Here is a 19037-nt window from a genome sequence, read left to right as displayed (position 1 = left end):
AATGCTTCTACTACCTTTTTTATTTTTGTAATATAGTACTCAGAATCATAAATAAATACAATTAGAGTTGGGACAGTTTTTAGTTTGTTTCATTTTTGTTGATAACTAGTTTATTCTTATATATGTAGCTTTAGCAGAATAAAAAAATGAAAAGTAACATTGGTTATATCAATATAGTCCATTTGGACATATCTAAAACAAAATGTTTCAATTTCTGTCACTAAATTCAGAGTGGAACTGAGGTGCCAGTCATACATGGGAGGATGTAGTGTCATGGTCATGACTCCCAAATGCTCTTAGTGTAGAATTTAAGAATATTAGTGATAATCCTAGGTTCAAATATGCTCTCTGGCTTATTCAGAGAAGTGATTTGAACAAAGAGCATCCTACCAGGAAAATGTCTAGGTTATAGGTTATTCTGTGATGCATCCTTCTTGAGCTTTCCTCTTGAAACTTTTTGAAAATGTGCTTTCCCATCTCCTGGGTTGTGCTGCAATTAAGATTGGCAGTTCCAGGTAGGAAGCCTCTGGAGCTAGGAAAAGCATGCTTTCTGGCTCCACGTTCTTGCTGTACTTAAGTCAGCAACTCCATTCTGAACATAGAGCCACCAGGCAGCAAGGTCTCACAACAGTAAAGCCAGGGCACCTGGCTGCTCTAAGTGTGAACAGACACTGGGGAGTGGGGGACAGGGAAGAATACTAGAGGTTTGGAGGATGGAGATGGCTAGAGCAGCTGGGAGGTGTGCATTCTGCAGTTTGAAGGACTGAAAGTTGATTGTTTTATTTCCTGGGAGTTGTCTAACAATACCCTGAAATGACCTGGGCAAAACAGATCAAAGATACACCTCAGCTGGAGTGGCATAACTCTAAAAAATTTAGAGGGTACTTATGATGGTTTAACAACCCTTAACTAATTACTGCTCTCATTTTAAGTGTCTTTATGTCACTTTTAAGGAAACCTGTGAAAAAGCCCTTACAGGCTCTTACAGACAAAAGAAAAACAAATGTTGCCAAATGCAATACATTTGGAAAACTCTTAGAAAAGGAAATGTTTCAGCTGGGTGTCATACATAGGTTCCCTGTGCCATGTCCTGGCTGAAATGTTTTGAAACATTGCATTGTCTTCTAGTGGCAGCCAGGGTCACTAGAGTAGGCTGCAGAGACCCTTCTGCAGGGACAGGAAGGGAAAGTGAAGAGTTACTATTTAAATAAGTACTCTTTTAGATTGTTTCAGCCACTTCTTGATATTTCAAGGGCATTTGAAATGTTTCAATTGTTACATCTGTCCATAACCTTCAGGGAATTCCTTCACCCCTACATTCGCTCTGTAATCTAAAAAAATATGTATGTAAACTGGAACTTCTTTAACACGAAACACTCACCCCAGTACAGTCACCGAGTAGGAGATACAGGCCTAGATTCAAACTCCTACCACAAATAAGTCAGAGAAGTGATTTGAACCTGAGTCACCACAATTCCATGCGAGTGAACTAAGCACTGAGCTTTTGTGAATGGTACCTAACAACACATTTATACAATGACCCTGGTAGTCCCTGGTTGAGAAGTTCCTGAGCCTGTTCCACCCATCCATTCCCTCTTGCCCATTGCAAGTCTGGGCACCTTGGGGCATCCTACTACAAACGCTCTCCAGATCCTGTCTTCCAGTTTGCCTAAGAGTGACCACTGGGGATGACCTTCAGGTGGCTTCCCTAGTAAGTTTCCAGGTCTGAAGTATCCATATACAAGCAGATGATCCGAGTGTTGTTACACATGCCACTTCTGAAGTGTAGACGTGCCAATTGTGACTGCTGTCCTTTAATATACAGACTTGTTTTTCTGATAAAAAATACCTGAAAACCACAATTTTTTTTATTTACTAAAAAAAAAATCTAGTGTTTGGCTTGAGAGCTTTGGTTTTCCTCAAATAATTATTTTTCAGTTTTTTTAAAAACTGAGATATTTGCAGAGCCCTAGGACCAATATCCTCTCTGCATTACCATGTGGCATGATTACTATGGAACAAATAGCTACATAATAATAGTGCATATTCTTCATTTACAGAGCATCTTCTTGAAGAAGAATTGTCCCTTCCCCCATCAAAACCACATGAGAAGAGCTTATAGGAAATGCTATAAGAAAGAAATCCATTTTCCAGTATCTAAATATTTACCCAAGTTGTAGATTTCAAGAGCAGATGCAGAATCAACAAATCCTTCTATTTCTTATTACCAGGGATCCTGGTTTTCTCTGATAAAAAAAAAAAAAACCCTCAATTTTTGGTTAAAAAAAGTAACCAGAAATCCACATTTGTCCATAATGAGAATGAAACACCACTATATATATATATATACACATACACACACACACACACACACACACATATATACACAGAGAGAGCGAGCATATTACACTTATATCACATTAACTGTACTTAAAACACTAGAATCCAAGTGTTCAAGCAGTAAAACACATGCCATCATAGTGTAGCAAAGTTAGGACCTTTCTGGCAAGGAATATCTCCAGACTGTGTTAGCTAGTGCATGCTGAGCAAAATGTAACTACTCCATGGAAGCAAAACAAGGAGATTCCACTGTGGTGGGGGACCTGGGACCAACAAACAGCTGCTTCTTGCTCACAGTTTCTGTAGTGCACCAGAGTCTTCAACAACTCCAGCGCTCAGGAAAAATTTTACTTAAATCAGGGGTTGGCAAAATATGGCCCATGGGCCAGATTCAGCCCTCGAACAGATTTGATTCAGCCCTTGGATGACTGCCAACTCATTAGATCTGTCCCATAGGTGGCCAGCAGCTCCAGCCACTGCATGCTGCCAAGTGAGCAGATGGAACTGGTTCCACCCAGCAGCATCAGCCTTTGATGCAGCAGCAGCAGCTGTGGAGCCAGGTGGGGCTTCCACCATAGTGGGCAGGCAGTGGCATCAGCTGTGGACGCTGCCAGCAGGGTCGGGAGCCTGGGCACAGAACCAGTCAATGACATCAACAGCTCATACCACTGCCTTCCCAGTACAGTGGAATCTCCTGGCTGGCACCCTGACCCAGAACTTGGTGACCATGTCATCTGGGGACCCAGCCAGAAGCTATTCTGCTGCACTGGGTGGGTGGTGGTAGCGTCAGCTGTGAGCCTCCAGAACCTGCCCGCTGCACTCCCTGGGTGCTCATCCAGGTCCACAGCTGAGCTTTGGGATTCTTGGCAAACTTCAACTCTAGCCGGGTTCTGGAGGGAGGGTGAGAGGGAAGAGAGATGGAGAGACAGAAGAGCAGAGTAAAGCAAAGGAGAGAGGAGAGGAGAGACAGGATGAGACAAGACAAGATGGGGAGAGAGAGAGAGAGCAAGCTACAGAGAGACAGATAGATGTGGCCACCAACAGGTCCCCAAACCTCATTAAGTGGCCCTTCAGCCAAAATAATTGCCCACCCCTGACTTAGGTCCTAGTTAGCATTATTGGGTGACTGCTAAAGAATCTTTCTAATACGTGCTAGAAGCAAAACAAAACAAGCTCTAGGTGTAATGTGCGACAAGGCTGTAAAAGTGTTCTTTTCTGAACGAGCACTTTTATTTTTATTTGGCAGAGTTTAAGTATGCCTATGCATGTCACCCTGAGAAAACAGACCATCACTAGGACAAAAAGGGTCTGTAGTCATGTTTAACACAGCTCAAAATTAAAGATCTAGACAACTAGGAGTTAGCTTTTACCTCAAGAGACTCAAGTCCAATGACACGTGTGTAAACTGGAGAAGTTACTTTTCTCTGGAAAACTAAAAGTGTGTTTTAAAAGAGAAATATGATGTCTACATTTTTTATTTCATTTGTTTTAAACTGAGTTGGGGAAAAGGATTTCTGTCATTTCTAGTCACTTGTTCACTGCTTTTTGTGGGGAGACAGGCAGAAAGTAAAAAACAGATTATTAACATGTGCCAAAGACTGAGAGAGTTAAACTGCTCTGATGGTTTTCTTGTTTGTTTCTCAGAAATTTCCATTGGGAATAAGCTTATATTAAGATAACTGGTGTTGACGATTAAGGAAAGTTAAGTGCACCTTTCACTGCATAGCATGTCTGCTCTGAATAAATTTCCTCCTATTTGCAACTGATAGGAAAAACATAAAATTCATGCTTCCTGTTTAAAAAGATTTTTTTATTGGCTGAAAGAAGTATGCCCTATTTGGTATTTAATTTGCTCACAGCCATGTGCTGTCTGCCTGATAGTAACTGTTAACTGTGTGATTGATTTAGGTATAAGAAAGGTCTCAAAGGAGAAGAAAAATAGACAAATAGCTACACAAATACTCTAGAGGACAGAAAATAAACTTCCAAAAGGATTTTCACCAGCTGTTTTTAATTGTCCGCAAGAACTCAAGAGATGGGAAAGTGTGTCATAGAATCATAGAAAATGAGGGTTGGAAGAAACCTCAGGAGGTCATCCAGTCCAACCCCCTGCTCAAAGCAGGACCATCCCCAGCTAGATCATCCCAACCAAGACTTTGTCTAGCCAAGTCTTAAAAACCTCCAAGGGTGGAGATTCCACCACCTCTATGTTCCAGTGCTTTATTATCTCCTTGTGAAGAAATGTTTTCCTAATATGTAACCTAAACTTCCCCTGCTGCAACTTGAGACCATTGCTCCATCCTCTTTGGAACCCCACTTCAGGTAGTTGAAGGCTGCTATTAAATCCCCCCTTAGTCTTCTCTTCTCCACACCAAATAAGCCCAGTTCCCTCAGCCTCTCCTCAGAAGTCATGTGCCCCAGCCCCCTAACCATTTTTGTTGCCATCCACTGGACTCACTCCAATTTGTCCAGATCCTTTCTGTAGAGGAGGCCCCAAAATTGAACACAGTACTCCAGATATAGCTTCACCAGTGCTGAATAGAGGGGAATAATCACTTCCCTTGATCTGCTGGCAACACTCCTATCAGTGCAGCCCAGTATACCATTAGCCTTCTTGGCAACAGGGGCACACTGTTGACTTACATCCAGTTTATTGTCCACTGTAATCCTGCCTAGCCAATGAGTCCACAGCCTGTACCAGTGCATGGGACTCTTCTGTCCTAAGTGAAGGACTTTGTGCTTGTCCTTACTGATCCTCATGAGATTTCTTTTTGTTCAATCCTCCAATTTGTCTAGGTCTCACTGAATCCTAACCCTAATCTCCAGTGTATCTACTACTCCCCCCATGACAATGACATTAGTGACTGATCTACTGTAATATAAAACATTACATCCGGAAGGCAAATGCCAATTACTATTACATTTTAAAGCCCCACTGGACTACTGAATAAATCAGATTCACCATTTAATATTTATTTTAATGAATGCGCTATCATTTATCTCCAGGTGACTCTCAGCAGTCTCCTGGAGATTTATGTCTAACTCCTAGAGACTCTAGGGAAATCCTGGAGGGTTGGCAATCCTAACTCAGAGTGAGGACCTGCTCCATGATTTTTCCAGTGAATGAGGTGAAGCTAAGTGCTCTGTAGTTCCCCAGTTCCTCCTTCTTCCCTTTCTTAAAGATGGCCACTTTTCCAATATTTACCCTTTTCCAATCATCCAGGACCTCTCTCAATTGCCACATTTTTTCATAGATAATGGCCAGTGGCTCTGCAATCACTTTGGACAACTCCCCAACACCTTCAGGTGCGTCCTGTCTGGCCCCATGGACTTGTATACATCCAACTTCTCCAAATAGTCCCTAACCTATTCTAATCTAATCTGGTGTCCTACACATGAAAAGTATTCCATGAAACTTCTTACATACACAAGAGAAGACTATTGTAGGGGCTTGTTTTATCTGAAAAAATGGAAAAGGGTTGTTCTTATCTCATCATCATGCTAGAGGGAATTATAATGGACAACTAGAGAAAAGGGTGCAAGATATATACAGAATTCAGATCACTTCTATTAATAATGACTTTTTAAACTGTATTATACAAATGTTAAAAACAAATGGTGAAAATTCGAAGGTATCTGACCCTCCCAGGGCCCAAGCATGAAATACTTGTTAGCAACAAAAAATACCATTTGACTGGAAACCAGAACACCCTCCCCAATACTCTTCATGGAGTTACACTTCCACCTGGTAGAGGGCTCCCTCAATGACCCAGAATGACACAAGCTGGTCCACATTTTTTTGCGAAGTGTCCAAATTCAAATATGCCACACACCCAAACCAGGAAGCAGAAGAGCTGGAAAGCATCATTGAAGCTAGCCCCTGTAAGGTTTTTCAGAGTCTCCATCTTGGCTTGGCCCAACAGAAGATTGGTCAGGCAGATCCCCTTGGGTGTTCAGTATGGAACAGAGAAAATATACAGTCAAAGGGAAGTCCAAGTTCAGCAGGCCAAAGGAGGTGCTGAGGGCAGCAAAGAGCAACTGTGGCTGGAGGCAGTTCAGGAAGGCATGAAAACGAGTCCTGTCCACTTCCTCCTTGAAGAAAGGGCGGGCCACTACACCACTGCTAGGTCTAAGCGGTGTACAAAAGTGCCTGCAACCAAGGTTGCACACAACAGCCACCACTGGAGGTTGCCAGTTTTCTTGGAAATGGGTAGCTTGTACAGGATACGTCAGGCCAGCCACATGTACAATGTCTTCTGAGAAAGTATTGCAAAGCAGATCCCACCCACTGCTGTCATTGGGCACAGGGAGAAGCAGCAGAGTGCTGAGCCTGCCACTCTCATAATTGTCCCCAGCTGGAGAAATGGGTAGCAATAAAGGGGGTCTGTCTAAAGAGCTGCTATTAGGGAGGGCTTGTTGTGTGAAGAGGTGGTCTTTTAGGGCAGCAGGCACATCCCCTGGGAGGGAAACTTTCACTTCAGCCAAGAGACACAGAGCAAAATGGACAGAGTGCAAGCCCAGCCAGTCAGCTAGGGCTTTAGCCAGAACTAGGTGGACTGATCTGAGTTGACGTAAACCAGCTTGATGGTATGATGATCAGGATCCAACAGAAAAAGTTCCCAATCAAGGTTGAGATCCCCCACTCAAAGCAGAAAAGCAAAGGCCAGCTGTTTTCAGGGGAAGGGTTCCCCAGAAAAGAGTAGGCACTGAAGGGTTTTCAGGAAGAAGGCAGCTGCCTACTCACCAGGTCAATTAAGATTTGACCTCCCTCACTGGTTGGCAAGTACAGGACAGCCAGCTGGAACCAGTGGCACATGTTCCAGAAGAAGTACACAAGGAACTTCTGGAGCCTTTCAAGCAGAGTCATTGGCAGGTCCAGGATGGCAACCTGTGCTACAACAGCTTGTTGATGACCAGGACCAGATTGTTGATGACCAGGACACATCCACAGCAAAAGAGACTAGGCAGGCACCAGCACTACTGTTGTAGTTATGCCTCAATCTCCACATTTGTAAGTCTCATGACACTCAGTCAGGGACTGGACATCACCCTTACTGCTCACAAAAAACAGTCACATCATGGGTATAAGTTGTCACTTTAACTAGGGAGCCAGCAGGTAGGGCTGTGGCCAGTGAGATGGTCAGCCCAGTCAGGTCAGTAGTTAGGGCATACAGAATTCGAGAGGACAACCTTGCCAGATGCCCCTGCACCCTGGAAATAGGGCATCTCTGTTCACTTATTAATAATGGCATATTAATAGCCTTCTTGTGTATGGACTAATTTCAAAAGTGTACATAAATTAAACAAATAAACAAACAAAAGAGCCAGGCTGAATGTTCCTAATCAGGGGTCCCTGGCCGGTGGTACCAATTATGAAGTGTTAACTGCAATCTGCCACCAACAGATGTGTTTGAAAGCTATTTTTTACCTACAGGCAGTGTCAGTGTTTGGATAATTCTGATGTTATCCTAAGAAGATTAGGAAACACACACAAATTTAAACTCTCTTCTCTAGTTCATATTTGAAGATGATGTACATTTGTAGGAGACTAACAATCCCACAAGTAATTTGGCCTGTGTTTTTAATTGAACATATGTGGTTTTTTAAAGGAAATAGTTTGTCACCAGAAATGAAAGCAACCTGGTGCCTCTGATCTTTTCAATGTCATTTCCAAAGGAGATCACCTTTACTTCACACTTTTTTTAGCAGCACCTTCAAAGCACCATTGTCTGAAAATTCAGAGACCCATGCATAGGTAATTATTTTGTATCCATCCAGAAATTAAGCTTAATATTCATTCATTTCTATTTCAACAGCATATAATACATGTCACAGAAACAATCTGATGCTTTGTTATTTTCAGGTTTTATGTAATTTCCTGAAGTGAAATAAACAATGCTCATTGAGTGATAGAAACAATGGCAATATGATACTACCAAGAATATTATCCTGTTACCTTTTCTATTCCTCAAGAATGAAAAATTATGCAGAATGCTTTAGAATTGGACTGGAATTCATTTCACTGCCCCTGTAAAAAAGCAGGGAGTCTCTGCAGAGACTGCGTCCAAAAGCTTGCCAAGAATTTTTTTCCAACTACTCAGCTGGTCTAATAAAAGATATGTCTACTCAAAGCACCTTGCCTGACAGCATCAATAAATATGATAAGCTATGCATTAAATAAAAAAACAGTGGCACTATGTCAAAATCAAGTCAGATATAGGTACTTTATACCCACAATATATTTATTTAATGCAAGTATTAGGGAAGGGAAAAACAGCACTTATGAAATCAAGCGTACAAACAACAGGACTGTTTCAAAGAACAGTGATGTTTCTCTTGAAGTCCATGGCAAATTTTCCATTTTATTTCATCATCTTTAGAGTTTGTGGCATATGTTAATAAGTAATACTACATTAAGGTTTTTAAGCTTCACACTGAATGAGGTAAATTGAAATAGAAGACATTAGACATTCATCATGACTGAATAACAATTACACTAGATTACTTGATTTTTGAGAGCTTGACTTCTTAAATTGAACATTTTATGAACACTAGAGAGTTTTGAATCGTATTTCCGTGGTTCATTATATGGGGGAAAATCTATTTCTTTTTAACTGAAGGTAAAAAAAAAAAGTTTTGCTTTAACAGAGAAGTTTCAAAGTTCCTGTTTGACCTGAAAAAATTATGAGCCTGCTTGTCATCTTTCCCCTCGGTATGTTTTTACCAGCTCCTTTTTCCACTCCAGCGTCTTACCAATATCCCAGGCTCAGGACTTCAATGTCATTTTTAGATCCTTTTCTTCGTGCATCACCAATTCAGTCTCCTGTTAGCAAGACTCTCAAGTATTGTATGTGAATCATCACATCACCACTGTTTCAATGAACATATGACAATGTAACCCACCTGAGGAAAATGTAACCCACCTTCACTGACTTAGATCTGAGTCATTTCAATGTTTTTTTCCTTTCCTTTCTTTATTTTTGTAAATGTCTTATTTTATTTCTGTATAACTGCCACGCAGCACTCTCACATTTATGTAACCTTGTAGTTTTGGCTTCTAATCAAAATGAAAGGTTTATATTTTCCCACACTTGTATTAAGCTGCACATGCGTATTTTGTAAGTTTCATTTCTTATCTATAAGTGTCATTCCTGCAGAAATGAAACTTATGTAGAAAATCTACCTAGTAACTATTATGTAAAAGAAGACTATCCTATCCCTGTATGCTTAGCTTATATCAGTGTCACAGAGGCAGTCCAACCAACATCTATAAAGAGGCATAGAGGCAAGAAGTAGCAGAGACGATGACTGAATGACCCTGCAGGCTTGATCACCCCGTAGCCAGTCCTCAGCCTCCCCGCCTGGGCGTATCCCAGCGAAAGCCAAGGCCTCGAAAATCTGACAATCAACAGCGATTCACCGCGTTACAGTTTTGTTATCCATCATCCTGTTCATGAGCTGTTGACCAGCCCTAGGACTAACTAGTGAGTAGCCGCACCTATCCCACAAGGGGTGGAAAGCAAGGGCTTGCTAGTGATCCCTGTGGGCCAACAGACCCCCTTTGTATCCGGCATACTGTAACTGAAGAAACATCGGAGATTCCACCTCTTAACTGCCTCTCTTTGTAGTTTAGACAGCATATCTATGCTTTCTATACTTATATTTACTGCAACTTCGTTCCAGCCGGTCTCCCCTCTTATTCGTAAGAGGGTAAGGCCAGGTGAGTGAATAAAACAAATTTTTACTTTACCTTATATTTACTCTATAATAACTTCTACCACTAACACCCTATCTCAATGAGCTGTTGGCCAGTTCTGGGACTTAAGGAGTTGGCAGCCGCACCTAGCCCATCGGGTTAGAACGCAAGGGCTTACTCCGGAACCCCGTGAACCAACAGACATCCTACAAACTTATTATAGAAAACTAACAACTTACTCTAAGTCATCTACTTGCGCCAACTCGGCGAGCCTCGAAGGCGGTCATAAAGCTACCTCCAGTCCTGCCCCACAAGCCGCGCGCTCGCCCACTCCGTAAAGCCCGCGGCTCCCCAAGCGGTGCCGGAATCGCTACCCGGCATTCTGCTACAATTTTTTCCTTGTTTGCCAAGATTTTGCTTATTTTTATTTCCATACAGTCCATTTTCCTGGATCCTTGATTCTATCTGTCAGAGAACTAGATGGAGCATAGTTTTTAATATAATTAACTCCAGCTTTCCATTTGAGTGCCTACATCCAGAACTAGCTTGGTGTGCCTCAGCCTGGCACTGCCTTGAGCTTTATAAGTAGGGCCTTAATGATCCAGGCCATGAGAACTTCCTTGTTAATGACTGCACTTGCTAAACGGTTTTTGCATCCCTCAAGATTTAGTTTAAGATTAGATTTCTTTCAGAAAGCTGCAATATATTTCAGCACAAAGCTTTGGGCTTTAATAGGTGACTAGGGCCGGTTTATACAGGAAGTCACACGGGATGATGTAGGGAATTCATGGCCCCCTTTGTCTTAAAATTCAAAGAAATCCACATTTACTAGAAGTGAATCATGTAAATATCCCAAATCACTCTTTTGTATCTTTATGACTCAAAGTATTAAAAGATATCATGTCATTAAAATCTGTGAAATCAGAAGAGGGAATTCCACCAAAATTAATGTTCAAGGAACATATTCCATTTAATAAATAGCCTTTTTCAATGTCTGAAAAATACCACTCATTGTAAATAAGTAATTTATCTATATAGAAATGAATAATAAACCATGAATTAAATGAAGAGAGGGACACTTGTTAGATTATTCAACAACCTATAGACTAGTTTGAGTGAACACATTTTTCAAGAAAAAAGATGAGCACCTAACTATATACCCGAACAATTGTCATATATGAACCAAACACATTTGATAATGAAGGCAGTGAAAAAATTTTAAATGATTCTTACTGAAAGTATAGCAGCCTACTAGGGTTTTAGTTTCTGACTTTTTTACCCCAAAAATTATAACACAAAAATACAAAATGAAAGGTTACATTTTGAAAATTAGATTGTTAGAAAACAATCTATGGATTTCTTATAATAATAAAGGACCCAATGCAAAACTATTGTGGGATAAAGGTAAGGGGGTGATATTTGCAACTGCTAAAGAAGTATTGGCAGAAATAAAAGTGTGAGAAAAACAAGGTATGAAATTTGTTGATTTATTACTGAGGTTCAACAAGAGATACAAGAAAAGACTGAAACATTTAATCAGTGGAAAAGTGAATCATGGATGTCAATGAAATGGTTTTAACACAGGAGAAAATGCTGAGAAATGACAGTAGAACAAGCAAGAGGAGAAGATAATGATTTGTATGAGAAACAGAACAGTGGTGAGCTGTGGTCAACTGATTTATAAGATGACTAAGAAATAATCTGCAAAGAAGAAAGATTTTTGATAATGATTTCCCCAACATTATTAGTGAAGGGAAATATAGGTTAACAGCCAATCCCAAAGAAATCTTGCATGGTTGGAAGAATTAGTTGGGAATTTATTTCATGAAGAATTTCACCTATCACACCCACTGACACTCGAAATGATAAGTTACTGCTAGGGAAATCAGGACCACACTAGCTACATTGAAAATTGGAAAGCAAAAGGCCGGATGCCCTACCAGTGGAAGTTTTCAAAGCATTAGGACGTGAAGGTGAACAATGTCTACTTTATTTGATTCAGAAAACTGTACAGGAAGAAAATATTCCAGATAAAAAGCAACAAGACATAACATCACCAAGCTTGAAATGGAAATGCAGAATTATAAAAATAAGTGATAAGCAGCTGATTCTCCCTTGAAATCCTACAAGAAAGATACTGCAAAAAAGAAAGCACTATATAAGGTCCTTGTAGATCTGAATGAAATACCTGACCAGATCCCAAGAAAAGGAAGGACCCTTGAGATACCATTTAGTCCAACACCATGCTTGAAGCAGAGTCTTCCTTGATAAGTTTACCTAACCTGCTTTTAAAAACTTCTAAGGATGGCAATTTTTCAACTTCTCTAAGTTGCCTGTTCCAATACTTGACCACTTTAATTGTGAGAAAGTTCTTGTTAATATGAAATCTAAATTTCCCTTGCTGCAATTTAAGATCATTGCTCTCTGTCAACCTACAGAGACTGTTCCATCACCATCCTCTTTATAACCATCCTTTAGATTCAATTGTCTGTTCTCCAAACTAAATGATCTGTTATTTCAGCCTTTCTTTCCAAGGCAATATGGAGGTGTTCATTTCTACAGATATTTCATTTCTACAGATAATTTCTCTGAAATTCTTAGCAGTAGAAAAATAGCCTGGGAGTTGGTTCCAGTATCCTGGCTGTAGAGCTTCACAGGTGAGCCTACCAGATAGGGGGCACTAGATGGGTGTTCCCTGGGTCACCCCCTCCCTTAGGGGAGCCCATTAATTGACTGTATGCCTTCTACCCTGCCTGGGAAGGGGGCAAGCTGCCAATTGTCAGCTACTGAAAAGTGGCTGCTACAGACAGTCCCAGGAGGGTTCTGCCCTGGGAGAAGGCACCCCTCACTCCCTGCCAATGAACTGATTGATGGGGGGGAGAACGGGTGAAGGGACACTCTTCTGGGGTGGGAATTGCCCCTGCTTTTTGGACCTCTGGACTGACCAAAAGCAGTGCAGGCTGAAGCAGGGGCATTCTGCCATGGTGTCAAGGCTGAGGCAACCTTGCTGCAGTGGCATGAGAGCCTGCCTTACTCTGCACTGCTCAAGTCAGCTTGCAGCAGTGTGGGTGCATCCTGGCATGATGGCAAAGCTCAAATCAGCCTTGTGACTGTAGCACAGCAGCCAGCCTCACCTTGCAAAGGGAGCCCAAGCTGGGGGGTTTCCTCTACAAGAGAATTTCCCCCTTTCCTGACAATCAGCTGACTGGCAGAGCGGAAGGAAACTTTTCAGGGCTGACCGACAGCTTAACCCTGGGTAGGCTATCAGGGAAGTAGGAGGGCAGAAAGGAGACCAAAGGACAGTGGGATATAAGGTGTCCTTCCCACCTGAGAGAAGTGTACAGCTGTTGAAATCTGATAAGGAGGAAGATCTTCCTCATAGATATCCAAAACAACTTCTTACAGAAGAGCCTGAAAGGATTTTCTCCTGGCCCAAATGTAACACCTGTTCATGGTCTAAGCTAGGGGTTCCCTAATTGTGAGATGCATGCCCCAGGGGGTATGCAAGACTTCTCAGGGGGGCAGATACACAGAAAAAGTGGCAGGTTTAATTTTCATAATAATAAGAATTGGTATTTAATGGGTTAAAATATAACACATATACTGGGAGGGCTTTGCAGGCATCTGGTAAATCTGGAAGGGAGAATGCAATAAGAAAATGTGCAGGAACCTCTGGTCTAAGTCATGTTTTCCAGACTTCTAATCATTTCTGTTACTCTCAGCTGGATTCTTTCTAATTTGTCCACATCTCTCTTAAAGTGTGATGGCTAAAACGGGACAGAGTATTTCAGATGAGACCTGATCAGTGCCAAAGAGAGTGGAGGCACCACTTCACTGAACTTGCAAGTAATACTCCAGTTAATACAAGGCAGTAGGCAATTGAAGATTTTTTGTAAGAGCACACTGTTAGCTCCTATTCTTTCTGCTCATAGCTTACTACAACCTTAAGTCTTTTTCTGCAGTACTACAACCAACATTTTCCAGATTGCATCTTTGTATCTATATCTCTTTTGTACCAAGTGCAGAACTTTACACTTAATCTTATTGAATTTTATTCAATGATTTTTGGACAATTTCTCCAGTTTATCAAGCTCATTCTGAATCCTAACCTACCCTCCACTCAAATTGGTCTCATCTATAAATGTTCATCTGTAAATTTGAAAAAAAAAAGGGTTGAATGTGCACTAGGCTAAGAGGAAGAACCAAGAGGGCTAGGTCAAATAAAGGAATATATTAAAATAAAAAATAAATCAGCAGCCCTCATCAATGCTAAAGCAAGGTGTAAAAGATGGATTTAAACTAGAGGTGGGCAAAATATGGCCTGCAGGCCAGACCTGACCCACCAGTTACTTTCATCCAGCCCTCAGCACTCATCACCTAATGGTACCCTGCCCAGTACTTCCACTCATGAGGGTGGGAACCAGGCACATATACACCCCCCACCCCTGCCAACATACCTATTGCACCTCACTCCCACCCTTGCAGGTGGAAAGGCTTGGCCCAGCCCGCATGCAGCTTCCAGACAGGGCTGCTGCTGCCACTGCTGCATCCACTGGGGGACCTGCTCAGCTTCCCAGCATCCCACTAGCTCCAGGCAGCAGGTAGGGAAGTGGCAGAGGCAGGGGTGAGGGAGTGTGGCAGGGCACTGTTTGTGCCTGCCACTTTAAGACTTAAGCCAACCAGCCAGCAGGTGCCTGACTGTGGCAGCCATTTTATATTTAGGGCTGCCTACATAAATAAATCAATTCCCTGTTGGCAGGCCAGGCAGCAACATTGCCTGGCTGCTGGTATCATCCTGGAGGTAAGGGAGGAGCTGTAGGGGATGGCTAGGAGGCTCCTGGTCCTGGGCATGACCTAAAACTGCACTCTGCCAGGAGTGGGTGGCCTGGTGGGGCTCTCAGTGGCATGGGAGCCCCTAGGAAATGCCAGGCCAGTTACCACCCCGGTGAAAGGAGAGTCAGGGTGCTTTAACTCCAGTTCCCACAACCGGATGGCTCGTCTGCTACTAGGGCCAAGAGGGCAGACCCCAGGGTAGGGAGTGGGGCTAAAGAGTCAGACCTGATTGAGAGAGTACCCTCAACTGGTCAATGCTAGAGCCAAGACCAGGATGGTCAAAAGGGCCAGGGGCCCACTGCGAGGGATGCCCAGAGTTAAGACAGCCTGGGGTTTCCAACTGGCCTTGGAAGTAAGGCCAGGACCTATATGGCCAAAGGTCTGGGGGGGACCACACCCGACAGGGGAAAATAGTTTCAGGGAGCTAGATAGCCTAAATGAAGGCAGAGTAGGCCACCTGAATGGAGGAATCTTGGAGGGGTCCTGATAGGAGGATTCTGGGGCCCACTGTGGGGCCAGTGAGTAACAGGTAGATGCCATCTGCAAGGCATCAGCTGTGATGTAGGGAAGGTACGGAGCCACAGATGGCATCCCCTGGCATCAGGGCAAGAAAATGGGTAGCCTCCCTCCTAATTAAGATCATTAATTAGATAACAAGGCATGGCAGGTGAGAAGGTGGGTGGTTGGCCCAGAAACAGGTGGGTGGGGCATTGGCATATCGGCCCTGAGAAGGCCCCCTGTTATAGGGAGATATAGCTGGGCAGGAGTATGGGGCTAGGCCTGGTGGCAGCTTGGAGACCATATCCAGGGGAGGGGCAGCAGCACAGAGCTCAAGTGGGCAGGGTGTGTGTGTGAGGGATGGTAGCAGGGGTGGAGACCCCCCACTCTTTCCCATGGTTCACAACTCCTGCAGGCGGTGGCAGAGGCAGCAGCAGCAGACAAGGGAACTCAGGGCGCTCGTGCTCAGTGCAGGCACTGCTGCCTGGTGGCACACAGCTCTGCCCAGTGCTGCACACTATGGTGAGGAGCGCAGCCCAGCCAGGCTGCCTCCATCACTGGGGCTCCCTGCCATGTACATGCAAGTCCTGCACTCACACACCACTGGAGAGAAGCTCCACACAGTGGAGCCATGCCTTTCCTGGCCCCTGCCACACACATCCTGGGACTCCACTGGAAGTGGAGAGGAACCCTGGCCCCTGCTTCCCCACAGGGTCCTGAGACTTACATGGCAGGGAGCAGTGAAGGCAGTCATCTCCAGCATGTGGAGCTTCCCTCCAGTGATGCAAAAGTGTGGGAGTTGCATGTGCACAGCAGGGAGCCATGGCAATTGAGGAAGCCCTGCTGTTGGCCACAATATGCAGTGCTGGCTGGAGCCATGCATTGCTGATTGGCAGCACCTGCACCAGGTACAAGCAGCATGATCACCACTGCCTCTGCTGCTGCTGCCACCTGTAGGGGCTGTACACCATGGCAGGGGGAAGTGTGGGGGAGTCCACACACCCCTTCACACCCTCCTTCACACCCCACAAATGCCACACACCCACACCCTGCCCGTAAAACCCTCCACATATACACCCCCAACATACACTATTGTCCCCACACACATAGCCATGCTGCCTCACAGACCCCCCCCCACACTCCCAACACCCCACCTTACACACACACACACACACACACTATACAAGACTAAGACTTTATTTTTGAGTTATTATGCAAATCACTTCTATATACAGTATGCAAACACAGATCATGACAGAAATACTTTTTTGTAATAAAATTAAATTATGTGGACATTGGAGTCAGAAGTGGACTGGCCAAGTTCACCGATGACACCAAACTTTGGGGCAAAGCATCCACACCAGAAGATAGGAGGGTGATCCAGGCTGACCTGAACAGGCTCAGCAAACGGGCGGATGAGAACTTGATGGTGTTTAACACTGAAAAATGCAAGGTTCTCCACCTTGGGAGGAAAAACCTGCAGCTTCCTTATAGGCTCGGCAGTGCTACGTTGGATAGCACTACAGAAGAAAGAGACTTGGGGGTCATCATTGACCACAAGATGAACATGAGCCTTCAGTGAGATGCTGCGGCTAATAAAGTGACCAAAACGCTGGCTTGCATCCATAGATGCTTCTCGAGCAAATCCCGGGACGTCATTCTCCCCTTGTACTCAGCCTTGGTGAGGCCAGAGCTGGAGTACTGCATCCAGTTTTGGGCTCCACAATTCAAAAAGGATGTGGAGAAGCTTGAGAGAGTCCAGAGAAGAGCCACGTGCATGATCAGAGGTCAGGAAAACAGACCTTACGATGACAGGCTGAGAGCCATGGGACTCTTTAGCCTGGAAAAGCGCAGGCTCAGGGGTGATCCGATGGCCACCTATAAGTTTATCAGGGGTGACCACCAGGATCTGGGGGAACATTTGTTCACCACAGTGCCCCAAGGGATGATGAGGTTGAATGGTTATAGACTACTGCGAGACCGTTTCAGGCTGGACATAAGGAAGAATTTCTTTACTGTCTGAGCCCCCAAGGTCTGGAACAGTCTGCCAGCGGAGGTGGTTCAAGCACCTACATTGAACACCTTCAAGAGTAAATTGGATGCTTATCTTGCTGGGATCTTATAACCCCAGCTGACTTCCTGCCCTTTGGGCAGGGGGCTGGACTCAACGATCTCCCGAGGTCCCTTCCAGCCCTGATGTCTATGAAATCTATGAAGATGGCACAGCAGTCACCCAGGGGAAGGGGTGCAATAGGGGCTGAAAAGGGGAAATTGAGGTGGTAAGGGAATGATCCAGGAGTGGAGGGGGCACTTTAGGAATTTCAGGGAAGAAGGGGCAGTAGCCCAGTAGCTACCTGCTCTCCCTTCCCCACCCGTCCAACCTCCAAATGTTCCCTTTTCCCCATACCCCATTCCCCTCAGCTCCCCTGCCCTTTTCCTCCCTTTTCCCCTCCCTTTCCACCTTCCTGTTGCCCAGTTGTACCTACCTGACAGTCCAGAGGCAGAGAGTCTTGGATGATAGCTAGTCCATCTGGAAGCACTGCCTCCTAGGATTCTAATAGATGCTTCTCAAGCAAATCCTGGGACGTCATTCTCCCATTGTACTTGGCTTTGGTGAGGCCAGAGCTGGAGTACTGCTTCCAGTTTTGGTCTCCACAATTCAAAAAGGATGTGGAGAAGCTTGAGAGAGTCCAGAGAAGAGCCACGTGCATGATCAGAGGTCAGGAAAACAGAACTTTAGGATGACAGGCTGAGAGCCATGGGGCTCTTTACCCTGGAAAAGCGCAGGCTCAGGGGTGATCTGATGGCCACCTATAAGTTTATTGAGGTAACCACCAGTATCTGAGGGAACGTTTGTTTACCAGAGTGCCCCAAGGGATGATAAGGTCGAGTTTTATAAACTACTACAAAACCGTTTCAGGCTGGACATAAGGAAGAATTTCTTTACTGTTCGAGCCCCCAAGGTCTAGAATAGCCTGCCATCAGAGATGGTTCAAGCACCTACATTGAACACATTCAAGAGCAAATTAGATGCTTATCTTGCTGGGATCCTATGACCCCAGCTGACTTCGTGCCCTTCAGGTGGGGGGCTGGACTCGATGACCTGTTTTTTCTGGTTCTAATGTAGCAAACCCCCACTCCCAAATGGAGTATTTCCAATGGGGAAGGGAGAGGGACTTCTGGTGGCAAAGGTTAGGAGTTAGGGGTGGGACTTCATGGTCCCAAGATGGCAACCAGGGGGAAGGGTACCTGTCAAGGGGCAGGGCTACCCATGCAGCCCTTGATAGCTCACCAAAGTTCATTAAGCAGCCCTCCAGCCAAAATAACTGCCCACCCATGACTTAAACAGACATCCAGCCCTGTAGAAATATAGGCCTGAAGAAGAACAAGCAGCAGCGATTAACAGGTATCATAGAGAAAGAGAGAGAGAATCAGAATTACTACACCAAACCACATTTCCATAATAAATCTACACCCACTGCATCAAAACATTATTATGCAAGACATCTTTAAAAAAAATGGCAATATTTCGATGTTCTTCATTTTTCTGCTAATTTAATCTCTTATCCTATTATGTTACAATTAGTTTATTTTTGTGAGTGTACACCGTTTTGGCTTCCATATTTTTAATTAACTAAATCAGACAGTTAATATAGTATTTTATAAAAGC

Source organism: Crocodylus siamensis, chromosome 1 (assembly GCF_052110815.1).
Source record: "Crocodylus siamensis isolate JL-2025a chromosome 1, ASM5211081v1, whole genome shotgun sequence".
Classification (NCBI taxonomy): domain Eukaryota; kingdom Metazoa; phylum Chordata; order Crocodylia; family Crocodylidae; genus Crocodylus; species Crocodylus siamensis.
This window is presented reverse-complemented; position numbering follows the sequence as displayed.